Raw genomic sequence first — 20,251 nt, 5'->3', positions numbered from 1 at the left:
TTTTCTGTGTTACAATCCTATGAAGGGTTCAGGGAGACTGTGATAATTCAAACCCAATTTTATCCAAAGTTGCACTCTCGAGCATAGCACTAAGAATGGCACAGTTTATTTTAAAGTGTTAATTTCGGCTGTCTTATTCTGTTGCTTAGTACATGAATGATAACCACACAGAATACCATTAAAACAGCACTTATGAATGTTGCTAGCAGCAAGGATAAAATTAACAGTTCTAACATGTTTTAGAATGTTTGTTGCATCCTACCACACCAAGCTACTTATATATACTACACTGAAAGCATGAAATAGCTAACTTGCCTCTTGGAGTTCTTGGGGCACTTGGCACTGTATACCTGTTCACAGCGGATACGCTGTGCTACCAGACTTCAGTTGTGAAGACAGTGTGCTTTGAGAAGGAAAACACACTGCCTGCTTAGCTCAGCTCCTCTCATCACTGGATCGAACTATTTGCATTAGAGTGGATGCTCTAGCAGTCTGGCAGGACCTTTCATGATAACTTGGTGCAAAGTCATCTTCTCCTTACTGGTAAATTCCTATTGGGTTTTCTTAAGATATTGACCAATGATTTTCAACCAGCATTACAAAATGAAACTGATTCTTTCATAAGTTCTGCAAAAGATAATCACATGCTGACTGTAGACCAAAGACGCACAGGCTAAGTTAATGTTTTAAGAATGGAATTCAACATGGGGTACATAAAACTGACATTCTAATCAAAATTCACAGTCTCCCTTGATTTCTCCATCTCAGCTATGCATTGTTGTGCTATTTAGCAAAATATGTTTGCAAAGCTAAACTCTCTAATTAATGACTTTATTTTGGTTGTAAATTTGTTTATTTGCAGTTTTATATAGCACAGACTTGACCTGAGAGTATAGGAGCGCTTTACATGCGCATCAGTTACATTACACTACCACACATTCATTTTGGTTTTATTGATGGGCAGATTGAGTGGTTTGCCCAGAATTACAGGCTGTCTAGCTGACGCCGAAACACGAACATGGTTCCACAGTTGCAAAGTCTGCAGCTCTGGCCGTAACGCCACATCCTCCTCCTTTACTGTAACATTTATTCAAATGATCAACTGAATAAAAAAAACATAAAGATAGCAACTTATTTAAGTGCTTTGCTGCTAGTTGAGGACTCAAGAAATATATCCTCATTTTAGTTGTTTAGCGCATCTTCCATGATTTGTTGAGGAATAAGACCCTCTCATGGAGGAGGGTTCAGAGGCAACAGGTTGACTACACTCTACAGGCGGGAGGGGCAGTGACAGTGCAACGGACCATGATGGGCAGGGAAAAGGGGGGCTGAGCAGCAAACTACCATGCAGTACAGGCAAGAGAGGTTGTGGCAATATAAAAGACCATTGAGGGCAGAAAACAGAGGCAGTGACTAAAGAACCATACATGTCAACAGATCAGATTCAGGCCCAATATTCCAATGTTTTAAGCCCAACAGGGCTTTATTGTATCTGTCTCCTACCAAGAATCTCCTCTTTTTCATTGTAAGTCAATGGAGTAAATCAATTGCCCAGGAGGAAAGGGGTAGGGAAATGTACTTGGATAAGAGAGGGCAGGAGGCATCTGGGCAGGGGCACCAAGCTGAGCTTACAGGGCAGCTGTCGGGGGGGGGGGGGGGGGTTGCAGCATAATACACCACACAGGGCAAACGGGACAGCAGTGCAGCACAACGGACCATGGAAAGCAATAGGGAGGGACAGGATAATGCACATGGTCAGCAGAGGGGAAAGATGCCAGGGCAGCAAGCTGACCATACCGGACTGACAGGAGAGACAGATGCAGCATAACGGACCATGAAGGGCAGGATGGAGGGGGCAGGGGCACGACAGCAGACAAGGCAGGAGGGAGGGAATAGGGGTCTGCACATTGAAAACTGGGTAGGGGCAGTGCTTAATTTTAGCCGGAGTTTTCCGGTGCTGGCCACTGGCACCTAATTGTCAACACCACACTTAGGGCAGTCTGCCACCAGGTGGCGCTGCTCATGTAATTTAGAGATCAGCAGTCTAACAGTTGTTTAGGAAAACAATATACATAAAAAAATTGCTAATACCTGCCTCCCCAGCCATTCCTTTAGCTGGAATAATCTGAACTGTTGCATTTACATAGGAAAGAGAGAGATGTTTAGTAGTTGTTTTGGCAGCAATGACAAGGGTGATGGCTGGTGCAAGTTGCAGTGGCCTCCTGGTCAGAGCCCTGGCACTTAATATTTTACAAATTAAGCACTGGGTAGGGGCCAAGGGGGCAGGGCCGGAGCAGCAAGCTGACCATGGATGGCAGGCGGGATGGGCATTGGAAGCACAACACACCATGGATGGCAACAGTGAGACTATAATAGCATACACGCAGACAACAGAGAGAAGGTGGGAGGGGGTAGGGAATCTAGCTAAATGGAGGGCAGTGGCAGCACACGGGCATGCAGGGCTGGTGCATGAACTTGGACCATGGATGGCAAGGAGGAGGAGAGAAGGAGCAGCAAGCTTGGGTGGAGGCAGCACAAGGCGTGGCCCTGCATTCACCCCACATTATGCATTGCAATGGGCATCTTACTTCACGTTGAAAAAACCTTAGAAATACACTGAGAAAAACTAAGGTTACAGGAACGTTATAGTTAGCAGGCTCAGATTTCACTCATACAAAATCAGTGAAATTCAGCAGTTATAGTTACCTGAGCTAACTATAGTTTATGCCCCCATAACACACTGCATATGACATCACTCATGACATGGTCAGTGACATCACTGATGACACCACAAATGGCATCGCTGAGGACATCATCCATAGAACCACTCATACACCCACTCCCACCACTATGCACTCTCTTATACACCCACTCAAAAATGCACACAACTACTCACATACCCACTCACAGACCCATACAAGTACTCATACAACCATTCACTCTTCCATAGAGCCACTCACACCCCCACTCACTCACCCATCCACACACTCGCCCATACAGCTACTCACACACAGACCTATTTGCCTATACAGCCACACGCCCATACTACCTCTCAATATAGCCTCTCACTCAACCATCTAATCATTCACACACTCTCACACACCCACACAACCACTTACATACCCATTCACACATCCATACAAGTACTTCCATATCCGTTCACTCACCTATACAGTCATTCACACAGACACTCACTTTCCAATACAGTCACTTTCACACCAACTCACTTAACCAATCACCCACTTAGTCACTCACTTCCCCATGAACCCACTTACACACCCAGTACTCACTCATAAAGCCATTCAGACACTCACTCACTCACCCATAGTCACTCACACACCCGCTCACCCACCCATACAGCCACTCACTCACCCATACAACCATGCACTCACCCATAAAGCCACTGACACACCCACTCACACATCCACTCACACACCCATACAATTAATCACACAGCCACTCGCCCACACATCTACTCACACACTCCCTTATACACCCATACAGCCACTCACATACCCACTCATGCATCCATACAGCTACTCAGATACCCATTCGCACACTGATACAGACTGTCGTGTAGACCCTCAGATCACATATGTTGGAAATAGTATCACTTATTAGTAGAACAACTAGTATACTAATCTATCTTTTGTAGTAGGTTAGTATACATGTTTAACACTTATAAACTCTTAGAAAACACTTACACCTACTTGATGATGTAATTAGTGATGTCATTTGAGATGCCATCAGTGAGGTCACTGATCATGTCATGAGTAATGTAATATGTGAGGTCATAAGTAGTGCATTGCAGAGGCACAAGTTATAGTTATCTCAGGTAACTACAACTGCTTCATTTCTATGGTTTCGTACGAGTGAAATCTGAGCCCAATTATAACGTCGCTGCCAGTAACCTTCGTTTTTTTAGTGTGTGTGTTTATATATAATATGTATGTATCTCCTACTGGCGGCTGCCAATAAAGTTATAGTTAGGACCTACTTTCCATAGGAAAACTTTTTTTTGTTTTGCCAATTCATTTTGCACCGTTTAATGAACCTTCACAACATTTTCAAAATTAGTATAAGAGTTCAGGTGCTCTCTTTAAAGTTTCAGGGTAATTCGTCAAGCGTGGGCCAAGAAGAAGGGGTGGGGGGCAAAACACTTTTTCCCCATGTTAATTTTCGCAGAGATTTTAGACATGACTACAACCCGTACCACTGAACGGAATTACTCCAAATTTGGCATAAAGGTGGGTCTTGGTTCAGAAAACGACCTTTTAATTATTTGGTGTAAATCTGTTCAGTAGATTTTGGGATATTAAAAGAAAACTACATTTGTATATCCTCCTGATCTTGTGCAGAGATCTGATTTGCTGCCAACACCTGAACCAGGAAGTGTTGCCAGCCATCTTGGGACTCCAGTGAGTCCCAAAAAAAAGGTTAACAAAAAGGTTAAAAATAAAGGAAAGGGGGCAGAGTAGGAATACCTTGACTCCCTAGCTCTGGGGTCCCCAGGGACACCGCGGGGGCTGAAAAGTATTTTTTTTTAAATGTCTGCCACAGAATTGCAACAGAGTCGCGAATATGCGGCAAAAAATAAAAAAAGGAATAGCCCCTGGGTGGGCCAAGTTGCAGAGGCATGAATGTAATTACAAAAAAATGTTTGGAGGGTCTGACGAGGCCCCACTCCTAGTGCTCTTTTTAGTCCTGGGGACCACCACCTCCCTGGGTCTTTATTTAAATATTGGAGGGGAGCCACGAGGTTTGATGGAGGCGGGGAGCTGGCTGGGACCACTGGGACCCTGAGGCTCCCCCACGATCCCCAACAATACACATTGGGTGCCCTTAGTGGGGCCAGGGCCCCAGGTACTAGTGGCCTGGCCCAGGGGGATGGGGTCCCTGGGGCCGTGTGTGGGAAGGGAGGGGGCCGGCCGGCCCCCTTCCCACTTTAAAGAATGAATTTGTCACCATGGAGGTCGTGTTACCCAGTGTCTGGGTTGGGGGTCCAAGTGGCCCCTGCATAATTTTTAAGTTGGCCCCGAGGAAGTGGTAGTCCCTGGAGCGTATGCAAGCTGGGAAGCACTAACACATATAAACCTAGCAGCTGCCTCAGTTGAAGTGCCACATTAGTAAAGCACAAACAAGCCTAACTTCTTGGGCACTGGTGAAGGCAATGAAGGTGCTTTTTCTCTAGTATTCAACATTGAAATACAATCTGAAATCCTTAATAGAGGTGACTCCTTCGTTGATCTGTTGGAGCGCAATCTGATCTGGGGAGAATGTGATGAGTGGTTTTGTTCTTGTTGTCTTCTAGTGAGAGCATACTCCATCATTCTCCCTTTTAATTACCCTGTGTATGCAACTGCTCAAAATCATCAGCAAGCTCCGTCCATTTGGCCATGCCCTGTTTTCCTTAGTAGTATGTAAAGGTCTTCCCAGGTTGATGGAAAGCTTACCAAAAGGCCCCCGAGTGCGTTTCCCGCGGATTTTGGAGATGAGTTATTGAGACCGATAATACGAGGACATCTCCACCGAACAAAGAAGCACTTACGTCATTTAGTTAATAGGAAGTACCCCTGTTTGGTGGAGAATTAAGTGCTTAATTTGAGCTGATGGTTTCTGTGCTAAACACCAGCACTTAAGCATCAACACTAGTGCTTTTTTATGAGCACCAATTAAGGATACATTCATTTACGGGGAGATTAAGTGATATGCCCAGAATCACAGGATATTGAGCCGACACTGAGACTCAAACCTATTTCCCCAGCTCCAAAGTCGGCAGCTCTGTTCATTACCCCACATCCTCCCCCAAACTTCATGGTAAGTAGTTGGTTTTGTTTTAGGTGGGGCTAACGGGAGAAATGGGCTGGTGCAAGCTGCCTCCTGTTGAGTACCCTGGTACTTCTTTTTTTGTGTGCAAATTAACCACTGGTGGCTAACTATAACTTATGCCCCCGCTATGCACTGCTTATGACCTCAAATGATGTCACTCATGACATCATCCACAGAACCACTCGCACCCCTATACAACCTCTCATACGTCCACTTACCCACACAACCACTCACATGGCCATTCACAAACCCATTCAAAAACATGCACCCCCACACACATCCCCCCACACACACCCCACACACAACCATTCACTCACCCATAGAACCCCTCACACTCACACTAGCATTCACTCACTAACTTATACAGTCACTCACTCAGCCCCTCACACTAGTACTCACACAGCCACTCACTTACCCTCACAGCTGCTCACTCATCCATTCGCTAATCCAGTTACCCACTTACATACCCATTCACACACCCACTAACTCAAACAGGTAGTTACACAGACACTTACTGTGCAAAACACACACACACACTCACACTCCGTTATCCATACATCCATTCAAATAGCTGCTAACTTACCCATACAGCCACCAAAACACCCACCCGGCCACCCACCCATAGAGCCACTAATGCAGCCACTCACTCACCCATATATCCAATCACCCACCCATACAACTACTCACCCCCCTTATTCACCTATACATCCACTCACACACACATACATCACTCAAATTCCCACTCACACACTGATACAGACAGTCGTACACCCACGCAGATGACATGTGCTAGAAATTGTATCGCTCGTTACTAGTTTATAAAGAAAATTAATTTAACTTATGCAGTAGCTTACTATATATCTTTAAGTCTCGGAAACATTTACTAAACGCTTTCACTCACTGGATGATGTAATCAGTGATGTCACTGACCATGTCATAAGTAATATGTAAGGTCATTAATAGTGCATTGCTGAGGTGTAAGTTATAGTTAGCTCAGGCAAATGTTGAATTTCAAAGGTTTTGTACGAGTGAAATCTGAGCCTATCATCCATGTAGCCTTTGTTTTTTCCAGTGAATATATAAATATATACCCTTTTAAAGTTATTCCTTATGCTAACCTCATGATTATTAGAATATGATAAAGGGGTGCTGCAAATTTTAAAAATATTCCTTTGCCTTAAAATAAGAACCAAGAGTTCATGGCCTATCTGTGTCCTCAAAGTCTCTATAATACCGCCCCATGTATCAGAATTTAGCCAATATGACTCCACCACCTTCCGTTGTTAAATATAGGAACACAACCTACCACCACAACACCAAAAGTATTTAGAATCCCATTGTGACTCAGTTTTGTTAAGTAAGCCTAGCTTTGCAGGGTAGGGGGGGGGGAGCCGACATGTGATGGCCACACTTAGTCCAAGGATCTTCTCTCCTCTCCACGTCCCTGAAAGCTTGATTTTGTTTTGAAAAGAAGCCAAATAAACCCAAAATGTAAAGGGGTAACAATTGGATATTAACCTAAATATATTAAAGGAGGGTTTCAAGTACTATCAAGCAGTGCCACAAGAGTCTCCTACTATCAGCGAGATTAGTTTTTGGCAACTTTAGAACACAATAACCTCAGACTTGTGTAAACAATAGATTACTTTTCACCCAGTCACTCATGCCTGCTTGTTTTTGCTCTCAGAGAGACACAGAGAAGAAACAGTCTAACGTGTTTACTATAAGAATTTATTGCACAGTAGTTCTTCTCATGTAGAATAAGTGCGCGGTTACGATTGTAACAGAGATACAGAACCGGCAGTACAGTGAATAAAAAGGAATAGTATTGTTCTACCATTTTTCAATAGTCATGAACACATACATGGATAAGAAATACATTTATAAAATGAATGGCGTACTCCTAAGATGCCTGACTAGATGTACCTAAGTGTACCTAGCATGTGAGTAGGTACTATGTAGCCTAAACCTAAGAACCCCTAAGTCTAAGAGCCAAGAATCCCACTATGCTTCAGTCAAACCCCCATACTGGAATAGTGAGAGTGTGGGACTTCATCCTGGACTTGAGCTTGATATCCCGCAAGGGATCGTCAGACCACTGTCAGCTGGAGTGATGGCATGCCAGAGCTGTAACGTCTCTGGTCAGTGCGTCGGCCTTAAAGTCTCTGGTCCCTCCTGCTCTCTGATAGCAAGAGGTGCTGCATTTATACAGTCTATGTACGTGTGTTACCCATTGTTCATTATGAGGATGACGTTTGGGATTAAACCTTTTGCATCGATGGGAGAGGTGACGTATACCCCCTGGAGAGTGTACTCCAATTATTCATATACGCTAAGGATGACGTCTTAGCACTATCGATCGGGCAGAACCCACCCTCGTCATAGAACTAGGTGAAAGGTTTAGTCCATAAAAGGCTGCGGACCTTATAAGGTGTGATGTCCGTATAAGGCATTCCATCCTTATTTGGAGTTATGTCCTCATAAGGCTCGTTCATAAGAAATAACGGAAGCTGATGTAGGTAAAGTGTATGATGTTCCCTGGACCTATATTAGGTTACCATTATGAAATATAACAGCACAGGAGTTATCACATCTCATATGACGTGGAAGGCTTGTGTGCGGGCCATAGGTTCAGAGGACTCTGGTCTTTCGGGTCCCTTGTTGATGGTTAAATTTATGCTCCTGTCCTCCCTGCCCACAGCTGCATTCTGACGTTCATGCAGCTGGAGTTATCAGTGCCTCTTTTGGTGTGTAGTGCTTGTGGTCAGGGCATGTTGCTGCAGACTGTGGTCTTTCATGTCTCCTGTTTGTGATTAGACTTTGGTTCCTGAGGCCCCTATGGCTGCGTTCTGGCGGTTGTACGGCGGTACAAGGCAGGTAAAGGCATTGTATGCCTGTACCAAGCATTTTTTACCACGCATGTTTTTACCACGAACATGCTTATACAACTATGCCATTACCAGCATTGTTTTAATTTATAAAAACAATGTACCTGTGGGGGGGAGACCCCCAATATCCCCAACTTACCTTAAATCCATGGTAAAGGCATGCGTTGTAAAGGCATCCACGTGGTAAAAATATGCGTGCTTAAAAATGCATGGTAAAGGCACAACGAGGTAAAAACCTTGTTGTAAAGGCTGTTGCCCCGTTCTGACAGCATGTAAAGCAGGAGTAATGGGCATCTCTTAGGCCTTGTTGACCGGTCACATTACAGGGGACTCTATTCTTGGTTAAAATTAGGCTTCTAGGGATCCCCTTTGGATATTGCTTCTTCCTGCATCCAGAGTACTACTTCTTCACTTCTTTACAGGATGCTTTCTTCACCTAGAGTTTTATCTGTACTAATTGTGCCAGATTAGTTTACATGTACTTAGTTCTCTTAGTGTCCTGCGAATTGTAGTTTTCTTTGTTTGTTCATGTTATCATTTTGCTTAGTTATATTGCTCCTGTAAATTATCCCCCTTATGACTCCGTTTTGCTTTTTATTGAATATCCATCTAATGTGTTTTCTTATGTGTACTATTAAGTAACATAGAACTGATAAATCAACAACGTTTATCGTCTCTTAATTAGTGTAATTATATCTTTGTAATTTTAATTTGTTATGTTGTATGCCATGATAATAAATTACAAAAAACACAGTTGATGGACAGAGTGTAGAACAATGTCATACATTCATCCCAGTACAAGGATCTGGGCCTAAATCCATCGTTTTTTTGCACTCCACACCACCCTGGGTTAGACACTGGCTATATGCAAATCAGCTCTGACCCTGTGCCTTGATTCCAGTCTGGGAAAGACATGGCTTTGTAGTTCGGACTGGACTGTTCCCATGAGGCACAGGGTCAGAGCTGATTTGCATATAGCCAGTGTCTAACCCAGGGTGGTGTGGAGTGCAAAAAAACAATGGATTTAGGCCCAGATCCTTGTACTGGGGTGAATGTATGACATTGTTCTACATTCTGTCCATCAACTGTTTTTTGCAATTTCACCCAGAGTGGGCTGGGGATGCTCAGACGTGAGTCCCAGGCTCTCCACACCACTGGAGTCAAGCTATCCAGGCTGATGAAGGCTGATCGCCAGAAACCGGTCCTTGGATGCTTGATTCCGGTCTGGGAAAGACATGGCTTGGTAGTTTGGACTGGACTGTTCCCATGAGGCACAGGGTCAGAGCTTATTTGCATATAGCCAGTGTCTAACCCAGGGTGGTGTGGAGTGCAAAAAAACGATGGATTCAGGCCCAGATCCTTGTACTGGGGTGAATGTATGACATTGTTCTACATTCTGTCCATCAACTGTTTTTTGCAATTTCACCCCGAGTGGGCTGGGGATGATCAGACGTGAGTCCCAGGCTTTCCACACCACTGGAGTCAAGCTATCCAGGCTGATGAAGGCTGATAGCCAGAAACCGGTCCTTGGATGCTTGATTCCGGTCTGGGAAAGACATGGCTTGGTAGTTCGGACTGGACTGTTCCCATGAGGCACAGGGTCAGAGCTGATTTGCATATAGCCAGTGTCTAACCCAGGGTGGTGTGGAGTGCAAAAAAACGATGGATTCAGGCCCAGATCCTTGTACTGGGGTGAATGTATGACATTGTTCTACATTCTGTCCATCAACTGTTTTTTGCAATTTCACCCCGAGTGGGCTGGGGATGCTCAGACGTGAGTCCCAGGCTCTCCACACCACTGGAGTCAAGCTATCCAGGCTGATGAAGGCTGATAGCCAGAAACCGGTCCTTGGATGCTTGATTCCGGTCTGGGAAAGACATGGCTTGGTAGTTCGGACTGGACTGTTCCCATGAGGCACAGGGTCAGAGCTGATTTGCATATAGCCAGTGTCTAACCCTGGGTGGTGTGGAGTGCAAAACAACGATGGATTTAGGCCCATATCCTTGTACTGGGGTGAATGTATGACATTGTTCTACATTCTGTCCATCAACTGTTTTTTGCAATTTCACCCCGAGTGGGCTGGGGATGCTCAGACGTGAGTCCCAGGCTCTCCACACCACTGGAGTCAAGCTATCCAGGCTGATGAAGGCTGATAGCCAGAAACCGGTCCTTGGATGCTTGATTCCGGTCTGGGAAAGACATGGCTTGGTAGTTCGGACTGGACTGTTCCTATGAGGCACAGGGTCAGAGCTGATTTGCATATAGCCAGTGTCTAACCCAGGGTGGTGTGGAGTGCAAAAAAACGATGGATTTAGGCCCAGATCCTTGTACTGGGGTGAATGTATGACATTGTTCTACATTCTGTCCATCGACTGTTTTTTGCAATGATAATAAATTAAACAAGCATTGGCAAAGCCCATAGCTCTAACCTTTGGATCCTGTTGACTTTGGCTTTTCAGTGGTTTTAGCAATATGTCACTCCATATACATTGCATAATTTGGGTATGTAAAGACTTTAAATGTGTTAACATTTGTAAACTGTCTTTTCTTTAGTGCCAGTTCTATTGTAATTACTGAGTAATGGCAAAGCCAAGAGATCTCGGCTGGAAAAGGTATGATTGGGTTTCCCAATACTTGTAATGTACACTTGAGTTGAGTTGCATTTAGGTGTCTGGGTGCGTTCTGGTTATGGAAGGGTGTTCATAATGAGTCTCGATTTGGGGCACTGCAGGTGAGGCTGGAGGAAGTGTGAGTCAGTTGGCCATAACAGTGTCCCGATGGCACGTTCATCCAATCCTTGGTCTATCTCCACTGCGCAGTTATTGATGGTCACATTTGTACTATTTGTAATTATCATCTCTAATTATTTATCACAAAATCATTGCTACTTACTTGTATCAAATTACTGACAAACACTCACTAAGCTAACGGGTCTGGCTTAGGCATGTTTGTTGTTGTGTCATATTCCGGGATGCAATAGCTGAATACGCACAGAGGCCCCTTAAAGGTGGTCTTGCCCATGCTGTGTAAAGCACAGGATTGTAGTTGACATGTTGTAGGCCACACCCCTTTTAGAGACCCACTTAAACACTGTGGTGTTCAAATATAGGCTTCTGCTTACAGACAGCTAAAAGCTGTATCATAGATGAGACCTAAAAGTTGTAGTCATGTAAAGCTGTGGAGTCCTTGGAGTCAAATGTAAAATTTCTGGAGCATAAAAAAGGAGTAACTTCTTCGCTCATCTGTGGCACGCATCTGTGGGAGGGCCTGACCTCCTTCAGTGTGACTTTCCTGGCCGTGATAGTAGGACCCAGGGCTTTTGATGCAATTGCGTGGCCCTTTAGAAGTGGAGTTGCGTATTTGTTCCCTGGCTAAGTTGATCAAAATCGGGCAGGTCATCTACTCCCTGGTGAAGCAGATCTAAATTTTTTCAGCTTCGCTGGGAATTGAACACAAAAGGAGAAATACAGGTGAGAGTCAGCAACTCGGAGGAGGAAGATTCATGGAGGACAGAGTTGAGGGAAGCAACAGTAGGGCAAGGGAGGCAATAAAGGTGCGGTGGCCGAAACAAGTTGTAGGACGTGGGGTAGCAAACAACTGTAAGAAAGCTACGTGGAGCAGGCAGGAGACAAGCTGAAAGGCTAGAGAGATGGCAACACCTGCATGTTGCGTTCTATGAGATTGAGAGTGTGTTGAGAATTCATTTTATCTTGTACATCGTACAGAGATTACTTACCTTATGGCCATATGAAGCAGACCACCCACAAGTCCAGTAGAGAGCTAGCACCTCCCAACCAGCTGGCTACCAAAGCTTCCCGCAAGAGCGCGCTCCTGCCACCTGCAGAGTAAAGAAGCCTCACCACTACCGGTCGAGGACCGTGGCTCTCTGCAACATCCACCACTACCAGAACTACACTGGGTTGCTCATCTACAAACTGCCATTCCAGCGCTTGGTGCAGGAGATCGCACAGCACCTCAGGACTGATCTGCTCTTCCAGAGCTCTGCAGTCATGGTCCTACAAGAGGGTAGTGAGGTCTACCTGGTCTGGCTCTTTGAAGACACCAACATGTACGGCATCCACGCCTAGAGGGTACCCATAATGCCCAAGGACATTCAGCTGGCCCATCCTATCTGAGGCCAGAAGCCTTAGGGGAAAGCAGGTGGCTGCTAGTTCCATACACCGAGCACGGAGGAGGGAGAGAAGCATGCTAGGGAAGCAGTTGTAAAACCCATGTACTCTTGAGGAGTGCTGAAATAAAAAGAAAAACGTAGCACCTGGAAAAAGGACACACATCGTGTTTCTATGCTCCAGGAAAATTGAGAAACACAATAAGAGGACGAAAGCCCACACAAGGTAATGAATAGGAAGCAAGCAAATGAATGGCATGAAGTATACCAATGTTAAACAATGAGCATACTCCAAGTCCACTTCAAGCTGACAATATGTCTCACAACTGACCTCCCATGCGCTTTCTCCCGAATCAACTTTTTTTTGCTAGTTTCATGAAATGTAGTGTTGCATTGATGAGAAACTTTACAGTGCTTTACTGTGAATCACTAGCACCATTGCATATTTGGACGCTGTAGCTTTGTGCTATTTTGTGATTTTAAGAAATTAACGTGTTATCGAAGTTAGAAAAGAGGTACCTTTGCACAGTGTTAGTCACTCAAAAGCATTTTTTCCTAGTTTCCACTGTTGAGTTGTATTACTAAATCTTTGCTTCTTTCGACAGTGTTCAGAACATTACTCGTCCTCCAGTGTCTGTCAGCTCGTACACCATTTATGTTCCATAGATTTTTTGATGTGCTTTGTGCCCTGAGCTGATTCTATGATTGTGTCATGTACCATTTTAGAAACCATAACTCATGTGAAATACCTTTGGTCCCAAACCCTTCCAAGCAGCTTCTCTCGCTGAAATATGATTATTATTACATGGGTTGACGGTCTCTCTGGAAAAGAGTGCTGCGTTTGGTTTTTATCTCAAGTAAGCTTTATTGTATCAAAAGTCATGTTTCCAGTCGAAAACATGATAGTTTGTTGCTTGGCTCACAGATCTCAATCCTTTTATGTGCATCAGACAGTAAATTCACTTCATTAATGCACGATGAAGTGGCTGTGATTAATCCTGTTATTTTGGGAATGTTGGCGGCTTTAGGAATTGTAGGTGTCAGAATAAAAAATAGAGATAGTGATGTCCTTATTTTCCTTCTCGTAAGAAATCCATTGATAACATGGTTAGGATTGGCAATAGTATTTGTGTTCCACACTCGGGACTTCTTTCACTTAGGTTGAGTTAACTTTAACTAAGTATGGTTTGGTCTCATTCTACCTTTGTGCATTCTGTTAGAGCTGCCATGGGTAATTTGGACTCTGAATGAAGTTATGAAGTTGAAAGTGAGAAGAGTATTGTAAATGTTTTCTCAGCAGTCGAGAGTTGATCTGCAAACCTATGCCTGTGTTATTGTTATAGTAAAATGTTTCCCAGCCAACCTCCTAGCATATGCCACTATGAGAATTTAGATAGATCGGAGAGGCATAGTGGGTGTGATCTCGAATAGTCGATGTGGTAAGAGTTAAAGTAACACAATGTACCTTCTGAAAAAATAGGACAGTGATTAGGCAGGCGTAGAGGGTTGCAGAGGTGGTGCGGTGAGGTTTGTAGGTCAGAGCTGACATGGATGACATCGATTAAACGGATCAAAGAAGTAGACACTTGAAACATGTCAGACGAGGTGACTTTGACAGATGTAAGCCGTAGATCACGAAAAAAATAATTGAAAAACTGTCAGCAAAGTTAGAGTAGAGTCATCAGGAAGTGGGTGGGAATAAATGCTTTCTAGAGGGAAACCATTTCAGATCGAAAGTTTTTAAGTGAGTAGCTTTGGGATGTGCGTGGGCTTTCAAGTGCTGGACTCGTGAGACGAATGTGGAGACTTTCGATGCTGGTTGACATCTAGAGAAACCAAGCAGTTAATGGATTGAAGGCAAGTTAACTAGGAACTGGAAAACGAAGAAACGTGTACAGTGATATTTCCATTCAGTCCATATGTCTGTACTTTTCTTGCAGTCTATCTTATAAGCGTATCAAACCGTAAAATGTTATAATGTGATAGAACTAAAGTGGTTTGTGGTAAACTAATATTGGTCAAATATGTTTGCTGTGTTGGAATATGAGAATGAAAACAAATTGGGGATTCTTTGTTAAATAATGCATTTCACTCACTTTGGATATGCCAGATGATTTCCTGGTATTATCACTCTAAAAAAATAATTGGAGTTTTGGTCTCAATGAAAGAATCCTACAGCGAACTTTTAATTCCTATCCTAGCTCCACCCCAAAGCTTTAAAGCAATGCTAATCAAATGTACTTGCCATTCATAAAGACAAGCTGTTTTTTTTCTTCTTTTTGAAACAGTAGTCCTATTTGTTGACTAACCCATTGTGTCATGTTCGAGATTGTGTTGCTGCCTGCCTGCTCAAACTGCATCTAAAACTCCTGTGGCTTCTCATAGTGCCTGTAGGTAACTTGCTGCTTGTGCAAAATTGGTGGGCGTGCACTTATTCCTTTGTAGCGCTAGGCTACCAATCAGCCATTTGCTATGGAACAAATGGCTTAAGCATGCCACATGTGCAGGAGGACCGGCTACCACAATCCCAGTAATTTGTGCTCCAGACTTGACACCGTCCTCCATGTATTCTGGCAGACCGGTGTTATGTGTATTTGTAAACCGCACTACCACCCGTCAGGGCATCCTGCCGCTGAGCAGGTGTGTGTGTGTGCCTTGCACTGCCTATGGTCTGTTTTTTATTGAAAAGCCAGGTCTTCAGCTGATTGGAGAAATCAAGAAGAGAGGAGGAGGCTCTGATGTGGGTGGGACACCTTTCCACACTTTAGGAGCGATGAAAGGAATGCTCGCCCTACTAATCTGGTTCTGTGCATGCATGGGATATGTGCAATTAGGAGTCCTGCGGAGGAATCTGCTTGGTTGGTTGAAGGAGATGCAACTATTCAGGAAGGTGGGGCCTGAGATGTATAGTGCCTTGAATGTATGCATCAGGAGTTTGAATTGAGCGCGTTTGCATATTGGGAGCCAGTGTAGTTCCTTGTGGTGTGGTGTGATGTGAGATCTGTGTGGGAGGTTGAGGGTGAGTCTGGTTGCCGAGTTCTAGATGGTGTGTAGTCTTCTAGTGAGTTCCTTGGTGATGCCGGCATAGACAGTATTCCTCTAGTCCATTGTGGACTGAGTGACCGTTTTTCTAGTGATGCTTTGGAGTCATTTGGAGATCTTCCTCAGCATCTTCTGGTAGTGAAAGCAGGAGGAAGTGACAACACTAACTTTGTGCGGTCATGTCCAATTTGCTGTTGATGAGTATTCCAAGGTTTCTTGCATGGGTTCTGGTTCTGGGTCCAAGTTCGGCCAGCCACCAGTTGCGGTCCCATAGTGAGGTGTTCTTGCTGAAGATCACTACTTCTGTATTGTATGTGTTAAGCTTGAGACAGTCTGCTCTAATCCAGTTAGCAACTTCGGTCATGCAGGCGGTAAACTTGTTTCTTGTGTCTTGTCCGAGAAGGAGAGTAAGAGTTGCGTGCCATTGACTTAGGAGAGGATGTGGATGTTGTGTGCACGGATTACATTTGCCAGAGCATCATATATCCATTGAAGAGGGTGGGGCTGAGCTATGAACCTTCAATTACTCTGGAGATGAGTTTGTGGAATTCCGAAGAGTAAAGTGCCAGGCTGACAGCTTATGTTCTCTCCGTTAAGAAGGAGCAGATCCCACGGAGTGTGGGTCCTTGGATTCCAATCTTGTGCAGGTGCCTGATGATGATGGAAGATGAGACCGTGTCAGATGCTGCAGAAAGGCCCAGGAGAATGAGGACTGCCAAGACTCCTTTGTCAAGGATCATGTGGATGTAGTCTGGGACAGCGATGAGTGCTGTTTCTGTACTGTGGTTGGGCCTGAATCCAGACTTTATGGTGTCGAGGTGCTGATGGTTGCTGAGGTGTCTGTTCATTAGTTTCTCTAAGATATTTGCCGTGTATGGTAGGAGGGAGATGGGTCTGCAGTTGGAAAGCAATGCTGGGCAAGCGTATGGTTTCTTGAGTAGGGACATGATGGTGGCATGCTCCCAGGTGTCCAGGAATGAGTCGATTGAGGTATTGAGATGAGTGTTAGTGCTTCGCGGATCAATAGTCCTTTGGTGAAGGTGTGGTGGGGGCAAGGGCCAGCTGGATCCCTCGAGTGGATGATTTTCATGGTAGCAGTTACTTTGACAGTGGTGATGGCATGCCATGAGGACAGGGTTCGCTCACCGACCGTTGTGGGAAGTTGAGTTGGGATGATAACTGGTCTGCTTGAGAGTCGAAGTTGCTGTATGTAGAGGTGATTTTGTTACAGAAATATTCCAAGAGCTTGTTGCAAAGGTTTTGTGAGGGGGTGATGTTGCTGGAGATGGCAGGGGTGCATAGAAATCATTGATGAAGGCAATGATTTCCTTGCTGCTGTTAGTGCTGGCGTCGATGTGATCAGCAATAGCTGTGCACTTGGTGTTCCATATCTATGGGTGCTAGGGCCTTAGGGCTGATTTGAAGATGTCTTTATTGGTGATGTCCTGACTTTTTGTCCATTAGGGCTCTAGTCACTTGCAGTCGTATTTTGTCAGCCTGAGTTCCTCTGTATACTAGCTGGCCTGTGATTGGGCTATTGCCTTTGGGTTGCGCTTGAGGGGAGCCAAGATGTTGGTGCATGCAGTGATCCAGCTTTTGAGGTTTTTGAGGGCTCTCACCAAGTAGCTAGTGTTATTGGGCTGGTGCTTGAAGAGAGCGAAAGTCCACTCCTCTTCTGAGATGCTTTTCTAGCTGCCAAGGGTGGTACCGGTGGTGGTAGGTCTGTGATGGTTCCGGACGTGTATGGTGAAGCTGACGAGGGCTGGCGCTGTCTAGGTCGCAGTTGCTGGCTTGTCAACTGTGATGTTGCTGATTGAGGAGAAAATCTGGTCCAATCGGTGTCCGGTGCTTTGGGTGGGTTCAGTAAAGTGTTGGGATAGGCAAGGCTTCCTAGGTTTTCTAGAAGGGCCATAGAGTGTGCGTCAGTGCGGTCTTCTAGGTGAAAGGTGAGCTCTCTGAGGAGGATGAAGGTGCTGGCTTTGTTAATGAGGAGTGCGACGACATTCACAGTGTTGCTGTCAAAATTGGTATGGGGTCCTGGTGATCTGTATAAGAGTGTTCCACTCAGGGAGTAGTTGGCTGTGATGTGTGTCTTAAATGTGAGGTGTCCCATGTTGCTGTTGAAAGTGTCTGTGTAGTTGGTGCAGCTGCTGGTGTCTTTGAATAATGATGACGACTCCATCTCTGGGCTTGTGCTGACGATCTTTCCTAACATTCTTGTAGCCTTGTGGATGGCTGTAGTGTTGTCCGGTGCCAAGATTGGGTTTAGTCATGTTTCCGTGAGAGAGAGCAGGTATGGAGCGTGGTCATGATTTAGGTCCCATGTCTAAGTGGCATGTTTGGTGAGCAAGCAGGTGTTGAGGAGCATGCATGTGGGCGTGGAGTGTGGTTTGGGTGGTGTTTAGTCTGTGTGAGCGAGTGCTTGGTTTGTGTGAGTGTGAGCAAATGGGGTGCCAGGTACTGTTGATGTTGGAGTGGTGGATGAGTGTATGAGAACTTTCAGTAGGCGCATGTGAACACTATTACTCTGTTGTGTGGTGTGGCAGCAGTGCTGCGAGAGGTGGCTGGGTTGAAAGAATGGACGAGCGCAGGAGAGTATTGATGGGTAGGGGCGTGATCGAGCTGATAAATAGGTCCAGGAAGGAGCACAGAGTACCGTGGGCAGGAAACCAGTGATGTCACTGTGCAGGTGGATGATAGATGATAGGAAATCAAGTCCTGTTGCTTGGCCACTTCTTCTAAGCATTTCCTACTCTGAACTACACCCTCTGCGCAGCAGTGGGCACGGCGGACACTGGAGGACCAAACTTGCTATTCTAACTGCAGTCCGAGATTATTTGGGGAAAGAGCAACTTTGCCCCAAGTATTCCAGGAGGCTTATTTTCTATTCTAAATCCAGTCCTAAAATATTTTGGACAAAGTTATAAATTCCGTAAGTATTATTAGGAAGGGTTGAAAGTAGTACATTTACATTGCAGATAGTGTCGCCCTGAGGGCACAGCTCAAGGCAAAAAAACTATAAATACCTTCTTTTAAGGAGCTTATTGGCAGGATACAAGTGATCTCAATTCCTGTGCAGATGGGTTATAGGAAACCTAGTGATGTCCCTTTTTGTCCAGAGGGTCACTAGGGTAAAAAAAATCCTGGAGTTCTGAGAGATCCTGTGCCTTGCTCTCCCCCATCAATCTGCAGCTTCCGGTTCCGGGTCTGCATTGTGTGTCTCCCTCTCTGTCTGAGGCCTGCTCCTTCTGTTTGTCCGGCCGCTGTGAGTAGTGCCCGAATCAGCAGTGCAGCCACTGTCAGTGTATGCCTGATTTACAGAAGGGCCTTGCATTGAAATGTAATTTACTGGAAAAGCTGAGCCCCCTCTGACAGTGTCACGTTTTTACCTTTGCTTTATGGATAGAGCCGTGGGCCGTCGCTTCCACCTCCTTGATTGCAAATGTAAAGTTGGTAATGCTTTCAGTTTCACACTGTGCCAGGGTGAACCCTGGCTGTTTGGGGGCGGGGTGCTTTCTGAGCTCAATAGCTTGAAAAAAAAAATACATCCTGCCCTCCCTTTACATTTTGATAGGTTTTACGCTGTTATCTAGTTCTTTTATACAAGCACAGTTGCACAGTGATAAAAAAATGAATGCAGTTTTCATGTCCATCATGTATCCTGTCCAGCAGGCTTTTCTTCATCTCGCTGAAGGGCCTTCAATACATGTACGTATTTGTTTTAGATTGTTTTTTTCATACCTGTGGCCTTCTCTTCCTATTGCAGGAGCTCCATGCATTGCTGTTGTAAGCCTTGGCTTCAAAACTGTATAGCAGTGTTAATGGGGCCCCACAAACTGGAGTGAGGGAGGGAGGGGTGGAGGTGCTCTAAAGGCAGATTGCTTATCGAGCTTCAGGGGCTTCTGAAGAACGTTTGCTCTGGTATTGTTTCCTAAGGCTACTGTGTACAAGCATTATAGCAGAATCTACAGCATAATGTCAAACAGAGCTACCGAACATAATGAAAGGGGGGCTTTAGTGCTCCACAAGGTCACATCTTCCCCATGCGAGGACACTCTATCTCGCGTTTTTTAAAATTATTTTATGTAGGGGGGAAGACTCTTAACTCGTAAGGCAATGGACATTGCGGTCTAAAGGAGTCGATTGCCTTACGGATTAATGTTGATCAAATGACCCTTTCTCCATAAACGATCGCTTGGCACGTAAGATGCTGTTTCTGCAACAGAATCTCTCCCATGTGCTTTCTCAAATTTTGGCACCTATGCATCAGCGCCTAATACAAAGAACTGGACGGTTAAAGGGGATGTGTTTTTACCTTTTCGATGAGATCAGAGTGGGATTTTCCTTACGGTAGCCCTTCCA

General features: G+C 44.9%; 1 protein-coding gene across 1 annotated transcript in view; it reads left to right on the top strand.

Moving 5' to 3' along the window:
* The window catches only part of ITFG1 (integrin alpha FG-GAP repeat containing 1), a 1,092,549-nt gene that overhangs the window by 99,466 nt on the left and 972,832 nt on the right, over positions 1-20,251 (top strand). The window lies entirely within an intron of this gene.

This window comes from Lissotriton helveticus, chromosome 12 (assembly GCF_964261635.1).
Source record: "Lissotriton helveticus chromosome 12, aLisHel1.1, whole genome shotgun sequence".
Classification (NCBI taxonomy): Eukaryota; Metazoa; Chordata; class Amphibia; order Caudata; family Salamandridae; genus Lissotriton; species Lissotriton helveticus.
Note: the sequence above shows the minus strand (reverse complement) of the source record. Positions and strands in the feature narration are given on the sequence as shown.